Below are 8,337 nucleotides of genomic sequence, written 5' to 3'. Positions count from 1 at the left end.
TGATTGGTTCTTTACAAGTGAATAATGCAGTGACTGTGATAAGGGAGTTAGCCTACATAGGCCCAATTTCCCTCTCTCAAGAAGGCTTTAAACAATTAGTACCAGGGGCTAATTAAAAACAATATTAAAAGAAGATGATTATGCTCCAGGGGGATGATAAATAAGATTCCCTACCACAAATTAACAAGGAGGCTTTGAAAGGGAGCCAAAGTCAGATAAACAAACATAAACAAACATAAACCAGGAATGGGTTTGGGAATCACACTAAATTCTTGCAGTAACTTAACAGCAATTGGTTCTTACATCATTGCACTGCTCAATACTCGCCCTTGGAAGGGATCACAGAAGATATGGGTGTTTGAGCAAAATGTGGTGAAGAAATTAGATGGTGCCTGGTTATCAGATAATATAGTGGCTGGTGTCTTCTAGGCTTGTTTCCAAATATGCAGTCATCTAGGTGAGATGTCAACCAAGTCCAGAGGGAAGAAGCACACTATAGTCAGTCACTGGAGGATTGTAATTCTTATGATCCTAAACCAAAGGAGGGATTAGTATCAGGGTCAAACTTGTGAAAATCCAGTTGGCAAGGCCGTGGATGATTGTGGGAGCCAATCATTGGGAGCCCAATGATTGTGGAAACTACATAGGAAATAAGCTTCTGCTAATCTCCCTCTATCCATTATTGAGGAATGGGAGCAAAGTGGTTACTAGACTACATTGGAAAGATGATTATAGATCAAAAGGATAAACTTGACTAGGCATGTCAAAACATTGTCAATTGATTCCCCCCTCAGCTGTAGATCTGATTTTCAACATTTTCTATATTTTTGTTTTCTCGTATTCATTTGGGGATATCATACACTTGGAATTGTATTATATATTTATTTTTTTCAGTATATGAAACCCAGGATTGATGAACCTATAGGGACAGCAAGTACAAAAAGGATTTGGGATGGGGGAATGCAATGGGGGGTTGGGGGGGGGCGAAAGAGGTAAAAGTGATATAATGTCAAGGAGTCACCAAGAAAAAAATGTTTGGAAACTGATTGTGGTAGCAATTGTGCAATACGACTTGGTGTGATTGAACTATGAAATTATATGATAGATATATATTCCCAATTAAAAATAAAATTTACAAAAAGGAACAAAAGTAGTAGTTATATATCTAGAAAACATCCCAGTGCTGTCCAACTCATGTCCATAATTCCGAATACTAGTCCATAAGTCCCTCTTCAGACTTACAGTCAAATACCGTGATGCAACGTGCAGGAAGATCCCAGGCCGGTGGGCGGCTTCATATGGATCTAATAGAGATGGATTCATCTACAGAGCTCCAAGAGCAACCAAGGATAGTGGAAGGTGAAGACAGAGAGAAAAGGGGGTGGGGTTCCAAGATCCTTCTTATGAGAAGGACACACCCACAAGGAACCACCATCAGGCTGTGTCCTGATTGACAGGCTAGACTCCAACCCTACATGTTTATATATCTTTAAGTTGACATGATCTTATGCAAATACCACTATCATCTACACTCTACATTTATTTCTGAATGGCAGATTTCTTTAACGTTGGAATATTTAGCACCACTTCCTGCTGTTTCTTATTAGACCATTTATTTTCTTCCAAAGAAAGAGAAAACATAAAACATTTTGTGTAGCACCTTTAGAAATATTTGAGATGTTACTGTTTTAATTTTGCTAGGTTTCTCCCATCTATCTTTTACAATATTAAAAATTAAAAGGAAGCCTTTGTTCCTTTTTTATAAGTTTATATTCCTTTCTTAATTAGACTATTATTTGGTTGTATTAATTAGACTATTGTTTGGTTGAATCTAGTGGTCTACAATGAATATTTTATACTGTTCAGTGATTTATCTTCATTTAATTTTCACCTCTTTTTATAGAATAATCACTATCTTGGCTATAAAATGCTTTCATATAACATATGGCCACATTCTTAGTGACCCTGGAAAAACAGAAAAACAAAATAAACCAGTCAGTGTCTTATTTTCTCTAGCAACTAATTGAGTTATTCAACATAGATGGAAATTTCTGATATTACTGTCTTCTGTGCTTTGTTTCATTTGTGGATGCAGAGAAGTTGGTGATGAGAAAACATAAAATAGTGCTTCTAACAGAAAATGGCCAATATCCAATACATGAATATTGTTTCTGACAGAGGACTTCCCAGCACTGCTTCCTACCTCCTGATAAAGGATGCCTGCGATGCCCAAATCGCAAATGGCGCTCTCTCCTGAGAGCACGTGACTGAGAATTGTTCCATTCTGCTTCAAGTTTCTCCTCATAACCATCTAGTACATAAGCTCACATCTCTGATTCATTATAAATCTCTTTTTGGAATTGTCTTACATTGTGCCATTTTTCATGATGCAACAAATTAATAACCTAAGTTTTTGGACAACTTTTTGGCTTTCCTGATGTCCTTTATCTGACCAGTGTTATAAGGATTTAAAAAGCTTTCAACAGGGTATCATATACCTAAGATCATTTCTAAGAAATAACCGTCATTTTAAAATAGGCACTTTCCAACACATTCCATTTAGTGATAAAATGCACCCCTGGGAAATCTTGTTCAAACCCCTTATTTCACACGGTAAGCAAGCAAAATACACGACTTCTCCAAAAGCCCAGAACATTAATGATTAATTTATTCAATCTAACCCAACCTCTGTGTGATAAGAAATATTTCTATTCTGGTTTAGAACACATTCACTACTTTTCCCCCACGTTCATTTGTTTCATTCAGCATACTGCAGAGGCAAGATTCAGTACCAGATAGTAGAACTTAAACTAAGAATAATATCAATCTCAGCATATCAGGCTCAAGAAATTCTATACCATAATTTAAAATATTTATTGTAAAAGTAAATAAAGTGATTAAGTTCAAATTAAAAATAATATGGTGTTGGACTCTGAAGAAAAAGTGATAAGTGACTCCGATTAAATTTGGAATTTGATATGTGTATTGAAGTACAAGTTTAGACTGCAATTGATACAGCACCTCTGTCATGACAACTCCATTCACAGTGGAACGATATACTGCCTGCCCTGTGTGTTCTACGCCATCTCTATAATTGGTGACATATTGTATGACTGTAATAGATGGGGTTTTCATTGGCTGATTTAAGTAAGTAGAATCCCAGTTTGTATTATTATTCTGCAAGCTCTACTGTAATGTTTGACATCGCAACAAAGAAGATACTACAGATGATATACAGATGTGAGGCTATTCATAATCACTCATAACAATGCGATGATGCAAAATGCCTGCAGTTACAACCAGCGAATTTGAACTACTTTTACACATTCCTTCATTGGTAAACATAATTAGTTACATTCTACAAAAGATTAGCCTAAAATATTAGTTAAAAAGAAAATAAATACATTTATTGAATCGTTTTAAAATTACCCCGAAGCATTACAAATTGTGGCAGTGCATCTCTGCCTGAGTTAAGGCAGTACACATTAATCTTGAAATCTACACTCTTAAAGTCAGTGCTCCATAATTTTGAGAATAATGAGGGCAATGAATGTACAAGGGTGCTTTACTCAATTGATGTATGTATGTATTGTGATAAGAGTTGTATGAGCCCCTAATAAAATTATTTATTAAAAAAATTCAGTGCTTTATGTTCTGTTTGACAATTATCACTTAATAATTACCTTTGGCTTATTAATTTTCACTCATAAGAGTAGACTAAACTGATGCCCCAAAATTCACACTTAGGAAACCACTAGGTGAAAGTATAAAGGAATCATTTATATAATTAATAAATACTGCTATTTTTAAGAGAAGTGTGCTTATTAATTTTGTTCTGTAATTTAACTGAGATTTGATCCTTTTATACAAACACTGTTACACTCGCCTTGGTTTTAGAAGAATACTCTCGACAAAAATGAATATCAATATTTAAAGATCACGAGAAAACAAGGTTTTTAATAGGAATTAAGGCGTGTCTTAGGGAACAGGTTATACTCATATCCATTCATGCAATTCCGTGTACGTTCATTCACTATCTCATGGCTGGAGGCCTTGTGGTAATGACTGCGAGGCAGTTGTTCCCAAGTTTTGCTGGGAATAGTGATTATTTCTCAAGCTGGTTAAATGCAAAATTTTAGGCTCTGCTCCTGGAAATGTTGATCTGCTGTTTCTGTATGAAAATCTGCACGCTGTAGTTGAAGGACGCACAGGCATACTTCCGGTGGCGGTTGCGTCACAGCTCCCTGTACCCTGCCTGATACAGCCATTTCCTTTTAGGCTGAAAACCCAACACTCCCCCAGCACCAACTGTTCCAAGCGATATACTACTGTGGCTGCCACCTTCCTGGGTTAACCTCAGAACAGCCCTCTTTGGCTCCCCCTCCGCCGCCTGGCCTGGCTGGGAAGGAGAGTTGAGAAAACTCCTTTTCTGTGTTTCCCCACTAGCCTGACAATAGTCAGCACCTGCTCCAACTCCCTTTAAGAGAGCCTCACCACGAGTTGTTAGACTCCCCTGTAACAAACCACAGGATCAAACCCTTTGCAAAATCGCATCTGGAGTTAAGGTCTGGACATGGGCATAATAAAGAAGCCTTGTCTTCTTTGAGAAACGTTGCTGAAGTTTCTCATCAATTGCACCGTAAGTGTTGTATATTCCATAATCGAAATACTACTGTGCTGTACAGCAAGATGAAAAATGGTGCTGTTCAATCTTAAACCTATTAGGATTCATGTAGCTCAAACACAAAGCTCTCAAGTAAACCCTAGGAGATATTCATGGCTTGCTTGTTGGGTAGGAGAAAGGAACCATATGTAGGAAAATATGTTAATTTACACATTGTTGAACAAGTGCTTGGCTGTGTTTTACTGAGTGGATTCAAGCATGCCAAATATTAACAATTACAGTCCCAACGACTCACCACCATAGCGTCTATTCTGACTCATAGTGATCCTATCAGACAGAGTAGAACTGCCACTGTGGGTTTCTAAGCCTGTAAATCTTAATGAGAACAAAAAATCTCATCGTTCTCCTGTCTTATAATATCTGAAAAACTCAAACTCACTGCCATGGAGTCGATGACAACAAAGGACAGGGTAGAACTGCCCCTCTGAGTTTAAAGGAGCTGGTGGTTTCGAACTGGTGACCTTGCCGGTCACAGCCCAACTGGTAACCACTATGCCACCAGGGCCTGAAAACTGTAATAGCAAAGGAAGAAGACCTGGGACAGGTTTTCAAGAATGGTCAGCATTTAGTAATTTATAAATTGAAAATTGATCTCTAAAAATATATATTGGAAATGTAACCTTTATGTCTGTGATGATACTCTCATTGGTAATGAGTTTCCATGTTATATTCATGATAGAGGATCTGTTTAAAACTATCTCCTTTATCTCCTTTGAGATATAAAAGGAGCAAGAAAGCAGAGATGACGGAAGACAAATGCCATCACACATGAAGCTCTCCAAGAAATCAAGGGAAGAAGCTGAACAGAGATTAAGATCTTCTCCCAGAGTTTACACAGAGAAGCTCCACTTAGAGCAGATAACCTGAGTTGGACTGTTAGCTTCTGAAATTGTGAGAATTTAATAAACATCTGTCATTGAAAACTAACTACCCACGTGTACTACTTTGGCTCAAGAAGCACAGAATGGCAAAGACAGAATTTGGTACCAGAGAATGGGGTGCTATGCTCACGAATAGCTAAAATGTGGCGGTGGTTTAGGAATTAGGCAATGGGTGGAGGCTGGAAGAGTGTTACAGTATCAGAGTAAAAGTCTAGGATGCCTTGAGGAGATTGATGGTAACATTGTGGATGTGAAAGACAGTTCTGTTAAAGGCTCAGAAAGATGCAAGACAGTCCATACATAATATCTTTTTTTGTTTTAGTGAATACATATGATGATAGCCATGGAAAGTTGCTGTTTATGTGTATGTTAAATGTGCTCCTGGTGAGACTTATAAAAAGAAATGATGAACATGTAATTGGGCAATGGAGAAAGAATTATACATATTTTTAATACAGTGACAATGAACTTGTCTGAATTATGCTCAAATGTTAGATGGAAGGTGGGAATTACAAGTGATGAGGCTGGATATTTATGATTTCCCCGTGACATGGTGAAATACAAGAGGAAAGACAATGCCAAGAATGGGATAGAAAACAGAACGAAGATTTGAATAGGTCTGCTGTACAAACTCAGAAAACATGTCCTGTAACTTTTACTGAGGCTATGGGTACACAATTATTTGTTAGTGAGATTAAGCTTGTAAATGATGGATCTAAAAAGCTACCCCAGCTGAGAAGCCATCTGCTCCGACTAGGGAAGAAAAAGACAAGGTTAAAATACTGTAGGTTTCAGAGCGACAGATCTCCACCAACTAATTTCTGAAATATGGAGCTGTCATTTAGATGGACTATATGATGTATTGTTTCCCAAAACTAAAGAGATGGCATCTATAAAATGAAAGCATAAAAAAGAAAGCATCTATAGTCACCAGAAAAATAGAAATAATGGAGATTAGAGTAGAAATAAGTAAAACTAAAAAGAGGCAAACAATAAAAGGGGTCAACAGCACTTGAAATGTACTCATTAAAAGGACTAATAAAAGAGACAAACCACTGTCAAATTTAACCAAAGGAAAAAAGATAGAATGTGCAAATAACATTAAGATGTGAAATGGAACATGTCGCAGCATAACCAACTGAAATTAAAAGTTAGCATAACACTGTAAAGAACGGTACAAACCTAAAACACAGCTACTGTGGTTACAGTTCATATATTTATGAGCATTTCAAACAGAACACATTCTATGTCTCTGATACAGTAGGTGACTGCAGACAAGTCCTCTCAGCAAAACACCAGTCTTAGTCCAGTGGTGGCTTCCAGACGATCTAATCAAAACAATGACACTGACAGGAACTACTGCATCACTTAAATTGATGGTAGAGCGGTCCACTCAGAAGGTTTCAACAACTGTTTTTGTCTTGTTTTGTCTATGATTTCAAGATAGTAAACTTGGTAGATTTTCCCAAAGGATCCAGTGTAATTATGGGAGCTTATTCTGAAGAAGACTCAACAAAAGTGGAAAGAGCATTGGTGAAAGACCAGAAAGTTTGAGCCAAAGAAACAATATTTGTCCCATCTCAACAAGTCACCTCTGCATTCTTCCAGAGGAGCAAGGAATTAACTGATGACCTGCTCCCACCCTCCCAGGGAAATTGTACTCTATCCACCCACCAGCCCTGATGTTGCCCCATTCCGAGTACTTTTAGTTCTGAAAACTACAAGAACATTTGAATAGAATATGATTCGAGTCCCTTGAGAATGTAAATAAAAGACTGCAGAATGATTTGGAAGAGACTACTGCCTCTAGTCGTGCATAGACAGATGGAGGATGGGTTGAAAAATAATAGCTTCACTTTTTTACTTTTGTAATAAACGTTCCTATGATTTTGCAGCAGTGTTTATTTTTCATTTGTCCTCATCCCCCAACAAAATTGAAAGTCTAAAAGAAATGGACACATTTAGAAACCCACCTCCTACCTAAACTAGCAGAGACGGAGGTAGACAATTTGAGCAGACCCATGACAAAAGAACAAATTCCACTAGTTATTAAAATATTTCCAAACCAGCAAAGACACTACTAAAAAGAAATGTGTATACCAGTATCTCTGATGTAGTTATTGTGCCAACCTGGCCGATAAACACATGTGGGGTTAATTGAAGGGCGGAGGGATAAATGGCTCCGCGAGCCTCGCCTTTCCTGTTCTCGGATCTCTTGCTTTCTGATGGTCGTACCAGGGTGCAGCTGCCTTAGTCAGTTCCCTGCTTCAGGTGGCAAGGCTGACTTCCTGCAAGACATCGGTAAGGAGAAGCCACATGGGCCTACCCCCATACAGCCCTGGGTGCTGGAGCAGCCGTGTGGAGACCCCTGCCATCACTGAGATGATTACATGTTCACTGATGTGACTTTCCTTCTGCAGTCGGCATCATTGCGTCTGTTTTGTCCAACAGAAAAGGACTTTGTGGATTGATGTTGGGCATAACGATTAATGTTGGACTTGTGGGCTTGGCAGCACTGAGTTGGGATGTTTTGTTGATGTGCACTTAACCTTTTCTTTTCCATTTAAAAAAATCATTTTATTGGGGTTCATACAACTCGTATCACAATCCATACATACATTAATTGTGTAAAGTACACTTATACATTCATTGTCCTCATCATTCACAAAATTCACCTTCTGCTTGGGGTCCTGGGATCAGCTCCTCATTTTCCTTTTTTCCCTTCTCCTCCCTCCCCGCTGTCCCTTCCTCATGATCCCTTAATAATTTATA

Source organism: Tenrec ecaudatus, chromosome 11 (genome assembly GCF_050624435.1).
Source record: "Tenrec ecaudatus isolate mTenEca1 chromosome 11, mTenEca1.hap1, whole genome shotgun sequence".
NCBI lineage: Eukaryota > Metazoa > Chordata > Mammalia > Afrosoricida > Tenrecidae > Tenrec > Tenrec ecaudatus.
Note: the sequence above shows the minus strand (reverse complement) of the source record.